The following is a 6,490-nucleotide window of genomic DNA, read 5'->3' as shown; positions in this document are numbered from 1 at the left end:
AGTATAATAAAATTTAATATACATTGTTATGTAAATATATTATATATTATAATATTAGTATAATATAATATAATATTAGTATAATATAGTTAACATAATATTTTATATTATAGCAAAAATATAGTATAATATTATATGATATAACATGGCAATATATTATTACATAGTATAATATTATTATAGTATAACATAATGTAATATAATACTATAGTACAATGTGATGTAATATTTTATGGGATTATTACATATTAAAATATTATTATGCATTATAATATTACTATAATATGATATAATATAGCATATTATTGTAATATAATGAAAAAAATTATCATATAATATCATAATAGTACGATACATTATAATATAATATTATATTTATAGTACAATATAGATGCATGCAATCACACTTGCAAAAATGAGATTTTAAAATTCTTTTCTACCCAATGCTTTTCTTGTACACAATGAAATAATATCGGTGAATATTGATAAATCAAATATATATTTGATGCCACTATATCCATAATAAATTTTAACATATGTATTAACTATTAATATCACCAAATTGTTTAACATTCTTGATTCTAATAGTAATAAAAATGCAAGATGCAGGTTTTCTCAAACCCAAAATGTGAATGACATGGGATAAAATTCATGTTTCATGTACAATTTTATAAAAAAAAGAAGTCAACGAGTCATAAGAAGAGTAGCAATCTGATCATGCAAAACATCCATCTCATAGTTACTCATTGCTCGACTTTACTCCAGACTCGATTCCTCTTGTGATTCATTAATCTCTAAACAAGCTGGAGGGAGTAGATCTTCATCATCGTTATAAGGCTAAAACTCAAAGTCTTTAATTGCATGATTCCTAATAAAATTATGAATAGCTATGAAAGCCACCATAATTTGAACTTATTTATAATAAAAGAAGTTGGGCATTCTACTCAATATTCTCCATCTACTTTTTCAACATCTAAATGTTCTCCCAATAGTATATCTCAACGAAGAATATGCATAATTAAAGACTTCACACATACCCCTTGGTTGACTTCCACGTCGAAAATCTAGTAGATGATATTTTTCCCCTTTGTAAGGCCCCATATATCCTAACATGTAAGGATATCCTGCATCTACTAAGTGATATTTACCTATATAAATATAGATAAGTTAGAATTTAATACTTATGCATGAAAGGTAAAATATATGCCTACTATTATAATATATTTAATTAAAATACATACCTCTAGGTGGATGTGGAAAGTTGAGCTCTTCTCTGCATATAGTGTTTAAGAAAATATGAGTGTCATGAGCAGTACGCTCCCATCCAGCCCAAATAAAAGTAAAATATATGTCAAAATCAAAACAAGCCATAATGTTTTGCATAGGAATCTCTTTTTGGCCAATATATGGTATTTGCTTATATGGAGAAACTTTTACTACCACATGAGTACCATCAATTGCTCCAATGCAATCCTTAAAATAAGGCCACTAACGATTATCATCATGAATTTTATTGGGAATATTCTTAAACTATCTATCAATTGGGTTAATAATATCCCTAGTCATATTTAAGACAACATTTAAGATATGAGTAAAATATCTACTAACTGTTTCTTCCGAATATTGAAATTTTACTTGAACTATCCTACTCCCAAACCCATATCCTAGAATCATCAAAAATATGGTTACCAACTTCTCAACAGAAATATTTTTAGAACCTTTCAAACCATATCTGTCTTGCAGTTCCTTACATAGATCAATGAATACATATTTCTTCATTCTAAATTGTTGTTGACATCTATATGGATTATCTAGTAGAATCTCTAATACAAATCTATATCCAGTTTGATAAGAGGTCCTATAAGGCTTTTTGTCAACATATTTTGAGTAATATTCATTAGCCATACCAGCAGCTATAGTCACAAATGTATAAAATTCATTATCATCAACTATCTCATCTTCACTAAAATAATTCTCTTCAGAACTATTATCAGTGCTATCCATGTCTGTACATAAAATATTATGTTAAAAACAAAACATCAATAAAAAAAACAAACAATACATAACATGAAAACTTAAAATATAAATAACATAAACAATATAAAACACCAACACATACCATCCATAATATCAATAATAGTCATGATATTCACAATATATTATTCAAAACATAATACGAATACATATAATCCATCATAATTTCAACATAAATGTTCATAATTAAAACTACAAAAAATATATCATCATGCTAGTATTTCAAAAGCTAGTTTCATAGATTTGACATTTGCTTGAGCCATTCAATCTAAATATAGGTATCCTCGAGAGCCATAAATATTTTCTTATGCTCTCTTTTAAGAAGCACTTCCACAGCAAGTAGAACCAATTCAGGCTGTGCTCCCATCTCAAGCATTGCACGCACCATTTCATCACCTCATCAATGCTACATCTGGACTTATCAGTTATTCTGGATGGCATTATACTCCTCTCCACTGCATCAACAAGACAACTAAATCCTGAGATAATTGCACAACACCCCCAATCTTCTTGCATTTATTATCTTGATTCTTTGGACCAACTCTCTTCTTTCTTTTTTTATGGGTGGGATAAGATGTAGGGGTAGGGTTAACATTATCAATATCAGTGAAAAGATCATCAATTTCATGTATAATTAGATTAAGGTCTTCATCAGTGTCACATAAACTCTCAAACATATCAGTATTTTCTCTATTTAGTCTATCATCAGCTTCAAATATGCTCTCAACATTCTTTTGTATCGGTAACGTTGGTGTCTAAGCCCTCTTCTCTGTGGTACTAGTATCTCCAAAATAATCTATCCAACTTCATGACATGTTGTAAATCACATTTTCGAAATTTAGCTGCATCAAGAATTTTCTACAAGTTAAGGATATATAATTATCAATATTTTTTTTAAATCATAGTATAAAAAATCTTACAAACATCAATATTGTCCAGCTAGACAACCCAAGAGATAGGGGGGTGAATTGGATTATTAAAACTTTTAGTAAATTTAAAACCAAATGTGTGCAGGCAGAAATATAAGTATACTGAAGGTACAATGAGCTAATGTACAAAAATAAATGCAAAAGAGGAATAAGATCACACACATATAAACACATCAAATTTATAGTGGTTTGGTGCATCTCAAGCACCTACATCCACTCCCCAAGCGATCTCTTAGGAATTGTCACTATAATCAACCTGATTATAGCGTGTTTATTTTCATCAGGCACACAAACAAATCCAATTGACTTTAACCTAGGTCAACTAATCAAAAACTTTACAAGCCTAATCTTAAGGCTCCTCCAAACTAATCCAAATTTGGTACAAATCAGCGCTTCAAGTTTTAACCTTTGCTAAAATCATTACAACAGATTTAAATAAGAAATTCAGTACAATAATAAAATCCTGTTGCGGTTAATTTATTATCGTTGAAGCTCTCTTTTGAGGATGCTTTGAATGTCAGTAATGAATGCTCTTTCTCCTCCTTGAATGCACTCAAAAAATTAAAAAAAAAGTTATTGAAAGTAGGTGAACTCTCTTGAAGACTATTAAATGCTCAAAGTGCTCTTTTTGCTATGAACAGTGCTTTTCTTTCATTTTCTTACTTTTTTATTTCTTATTCATTTCCTCCAAGCTCTGATTGATTTGAATTTAATACTAGCCATTTTTTATCGTTGGAGGTAGAAAATAGTTGTTAAAAATTTTTTTCTGAATGAAAATGGGCTTCTGCAGAACTAGCCGTTATACTTGTCAGATAACGTCAAGTCGGCTCGAATTGATTTTTGAGTCGATTTGAACTGTAGACCTCAAAAATCATCATTCTGTCCTTTTTGATAGAGCCGGCTCGGATCTTATTTCGAGCTGGCTCGAGCAGCAAAATTTGAATTTCAACTTTCTGTCCACTGAGAGAGCTGGCTCGGGTCTTATTTCGAACTGACTCAAACTACAGAGATCAAAATTCAACTTTCTAAAATATTGATAAAGTCGGTTCGAATCTTGCTCCGAGCTATAATCTATAAAATTTAGTTTTCTATCACCCTGATAGAGTCGGCTCGGCTTCATTTCGAGCCAACTCGGCTGCATGCCAAACCAAAGTATCAGAGATATTCCATACCAGAGCTTGCTCGATTCTTGAATGGGTCAGCTCTAAATCTTGAAAAAAAAAAAATTGTACCGAAAGTCTTCAAAATTAATTTTACTTGACTTAATTAATCTTTAATTATACTTGGAGTCTTTCAACGATATTTTTTCTTACAAAAATATTCTTTGATATACCTGAAAAATATTAGTATCGAATTATGCTCTAATATTTGTGATCATCAAAATCATTCCTAAGGATAACAATCAATATACTATTATTTGTACCTGCAACTTTATTTCCCACCATGCATCTGATGCATCTATTGTGTTTCTAACAGGATCCCATTCAAGTCCTATTTTTTTGCTACTAATCTCACCCAAATGCTTCAATTTGCTTTCAGATTATCCTATTTATTTTTGAATTATTTGTAGTCGTATTGATTTTCAATCTTTTCATTAAATTTTAATTATATTGGCCCATCCTAGCCTATTGAAATGTGTCCCTGGATGATTACCAGTTTCAACTTCACCAATACATATATCGATAAATTCCTCTATCAATTTATCATATCAAACTGCATTCTTCTTTTTGTCATCTTAAGTTGATGGACCAGTAAACATATTTTGACACTTCTTAGGTATTTTTTTCTTGACACAATGCAACAACAAAGACATAAAATACTTTGTCCATCATAATCATCATTTCAATCATATTTTATAAGATAATTTATATTAAAAATTAATAAATATAAATTTCACTTTTATCAATAATAATAATAATAATATCATGACATGACAATAGAAACACCCAATACTTCAAACATGATCACCTTATATTATATATATATATATATATATATATATATATATATATATTATATATAAAACCTATTGACAATGACAATGTATATAGAAAGACAAAAAAAAATTTATCTCATGAATATAAAATAATATTAAATCAAAACATTCCACATCCTTTCTATAATATTCTCCATCTTTTTTATTTTTATAATAAAATATAATTATTTAATACTTAGGTTCTTATTTGTTTCATATATAAAATAAATAATAATTCACAAATGTAGAAATAGACTCATAATTAAAATGGGATTGCTATACTAAAAAAAGTTGTAGTCCATGCTCTCAATCAAAAAAGAAACGAATCACATGGATTTGTACTTAAATGGGTTAATAATGTTAAGATGTGGGCTGTAATTGTTGTGATGATTGTTTAGCTGATGTAACGATGCCATTTAAATAGGATATCCAAATAGATTTAAAAAATTATAATGTCTGTTCTCAATAGTAGTTGAAGAGATTTTATTTGATGCATGTAGAGCATTACGAGTTTATTGACATATACATAAAAATAATATAGTATTTTAAGTACATCAACATAGCCATGTTAACACTAGAATATTGAATAAACATTGGCAATTATCGTTGTTATAACTAGAATGAAACATCACTCTCATATGAGTATATGATCATGAGTTTTGTACAGTACAGAGTTGCAAGGATGTATCCAATTTCTTGTGATGAAAACTTTAAACTCCTACTCGCTCGAGGGACACGAGAGAAAAGTAAAGATAGAGACAAAAAAATGGATATGGATGGGAGAAAAGATAGGAATGAAGAGAGGCAGACGAAAATAAAATATATAGAAAGACGTGTGTTTGGGTAGATCCTTGTCGGCTTAGCCCGATTAATCCTTTTTATCGCTTTCCAACCGACTAAGTCCACAATAATTGATTCTTTCTCATTTTTGCACCGATTGGATTACTGTGATTCAACCCAATTTGGATCAACGAGTCTTGTTTTAAATCGGCATTCAACTGACTAAGATAGATGGAACTTGACCACCGATTAAGGGCGATGGATCTAATCAAGTCATGTTTAAAACTTAGTTCGACATGCAATCTACATTAGCTGGTGATATCTGACATATAGCCGACTACTTTCTCGATGCCATACTGACTACTTGAATTTTATACATTCGAAAATCGATAGTTATCCGACATGAATATTAACTACATGCGAATGTGGAGCAATAGTCCACAAGCCCTATTACTCAATCTTAACAACAGTTAATGAGATAACTATCCACTAATGCCATAACTCCACGTTCCAAGCATTCAAGGATGAGAGTTATGCAATAACGACATCACTTATCTTATAAATACCAGCAAGCAATGGGGATCGGATAAGCTTTTTTTTATTATAAACTTTTGCTCTCGCTTTTAGCTCTTTAGCTATTTTTTTTTCTCGATTAACTTAAGTATTGGAGGGTCTCACATCAGACAATTTCGACAAGTGAACTTATTTTGCTGGTTTTCTATCATTCAACATCAAAGCACAACAACTCGGCTCTTGACCGACTATCTACCGA

At 29.9% G+C, this 6,490-nt stretch overlaps 2 pseudogenes; both read right to left on the bottom strand.

The window, feature by feature from the left end:
• Positions 1-1,224: 1,224 nt before the first annotated feature.
• LOC140853455 (uncharacterized) lies at positions 1,225-2,064 on the bottom strand (annotated as a pseudogene).
• A 205-nt stretch (positions 2,065-2,269) lies between these two features.
• LOC105037196 (uncharacterized) overlaps positions 2,270-6,490 on the bottom strand; it is a 5,927-nt pseudogene continuing 1,706 nt past the window's right edge.

This window comes from Elaeis guineensis, chromosome 13 (genome assembly GCF_000442705.2).
Source record: "Elaeis guineensis isolate ETL-2024a chromosome 13, EG11, whole genome shotgun sequence".
NCBI lineage: Eukaryota > Viridiplantae > Streptophyta > Magnoliopsida > Arecales > Arecaceae > Elaeis > Elaeis guineensis.
Note: the sequence above shows the minus strand (reverse complement) of the source record. Positions and strands in the feature narration are given on the sequence as shown.